Consider the following 2500-nt stretch of genomic DNA (forward strand, 5'->3'; position numbering starts at 1 on the left):
CAATTTGACATTACAATATATTTCTTTTTCTTGTACTATTTAATTTGAGCTTAAAGTCATTAATTATTGCAGTATATATACGTATATTAATATATATTATATAAAGGATAAAGGTTTATATTTACATTTAAGACAGATATTCACGATGACACTGAATGAGTATACTGCCATTTAATCATTTTCATTTCTATAAATTGATTTTCTGTTTATGGTTCAATAAATCTATTGTTTTGACACAAATATAATCTAGACTTAAACCCCCATGATAACCATTTTTACGAACATTGATGTAAATTGATCTTTTGCTCACACAAGTAATATACATTTTGTCGGGGTAAACAATTTGAGCATTCTCAGCAAGGTAAATTTTTAGAAACTCAGCAACATTACATAAGAACGTTTGAGTTTTTAACCTTTTAAATAGCAATTTAGGCCAGAAGAGCGACTAAGTTCGGAAATACTTAACCTCGAAGTTCGAAATATCTAAAAGTTTCGAGGTAATAAAGTCTCCCGAATAATATTTGGATATAAAAGTAGACTAAACTTCTAATTGATTGATTAAATACAGATTCAATTGAAAATAATATACACATTAATTATTATACTCTAAAAATTAACAAAGAGTTATCTCCCTTGCAATTTTGACTATTGATTAGATTCCACTTAAATGATTAAATTCCGAGTAAATTCAAAATAGAGTGTGAATTTCGGGACTAATATATGGTTCAATATTATTTCACTAATTATTTGTATACCGTGGGGTCTTTGACAGTGGGGATGGACTGGTTGACCTAGAGGAAATCCACGAGGTTATGAGATACAAAATGACATACATACATATATATTAAACTATTATAGTTTACAAGTTCTCACCATGGCATTACAGACATTATAACACGGTTTACATCGTTGCCATCAATTACATCAAGACATCAATTTATATGTATTTAAAAATCAAGCTTAATGCTACCGTCAAATTCCATTTTAATCAATACCGAAGGTAAAATATATTTCTTTAAAAATTTTGGTTTATCTTTGACATAGAATTGACTTATACAATACAGCTGATGTTTAAAGATAGCATGGAATAGTTTTATGATATCCATTTTAATATTATTGTTATCGAGTAACATAGTTCGTCTGCTAAAGATTGTCTGTCGTGTACAACTCAGTGTTGTGTTAACAAGGTCGTTAGGGTTCGACTTATCACTGGACTGCAGTCCAAATAACAGACATTTATTGAAATCGTCTTCTGGTATAGTTGTAGGCATTACATCATCGATAATAGATTTTATTAGAGTTTTAAGCCCTTTTAAGCATGAGCAGTATACAAATAAGTGAAGTAGGTTTTCTGACTCAGATTTACACACAGGACAAATATTATTGTCAACTTTACCAATTTTATGTAATCTTTCTTTAGTCCAAATTACATTATGCATTATCTTAAAGTCTAATTCTCTTTGTTTGGGATTTTTGTATTTTCCGAACATATTCTTCCAGATGATAGACCAATTACATGTTAAATTTACTCTATCCCAAAACATTAAGGATTTCGGTTGTACAAATACATTCTTAATTAATTCGGCATAACAAAATCTAGAATTTAATTCAATAGTTAATACAGTATTACTTAGAATATTAAACTTGTTTTTAACATTAACTAACCCATCATAGTATTCATTATTAATAATTTTGGTCCATTGCGATGGAATACTCAATAATATAACTTCATAATTTCTGATGATTGTATTAACATTATAATCAGGTTTATGGTTATGTATCATATCAATGACAGAATGAACAGGTATAAATCCAGGCTTTACATAGTAGATAATATCATATATCTTAGTGATATTAGTCAATTTAAAGATTTCAAAGTTAAGTTTTCTGTCTTTATACTTAATATAGTTATTATTAAAGATAGGTTGACACACAATATCCTGAAGAGTAATCGGCTCAGGCCTAGTGCCTTTATTGAGATCATCCCATGCTAATAATAAACATTTATAGAATTCTGGTATTTTATTTAAGTCCTTATAATCATAGTAAAGAGTAAATAATTCTTGGGTTAAATTTAATTTAGCATAATTCTTTAAAAAATATGTCATAAGTAATTTCCAGACACTGGTGTATGTAGTATCAAAATACTTTATCATCCATTTTAATACTAAGGCTTTACCCTTTAAACTTATACTCGGTAGGCCTAGACCTCCGTCCCATTTATTACCAATCACTGTATTATACTGTATTAGGGGTGGCTTGCCTCGCCAAAGGAAGTTACATATCATCTTATTGACCTCACGAATAACCGTGTCAGGTATCGGTACGACGGTGGCGGTATACCATAGTTTTGATAGTAACATTGATTGTATAACCATTACTTTGCCAGCTAAAGTTAAGTGGCGTGTACGCCATAAATTTAAGATCAGTTTAATTTTTTCAATCTTCGTTGACCAGTTAAGCTCATTACACATGGCTTTATTAGGCCCTACATATACAC

Source organism: Patella vulgata, chromosome 6 (genome assembly GCF_932274485.2).
Source record: "Patella vulgata chromosome 6, xgPatVulg1.2, whole genome shotgun sequence".
Lineage (NCBI taxonomy): Eukaryota > Metazoa > Mollusca > Gastropoda > Patellidae > Patella > Patella vulgata.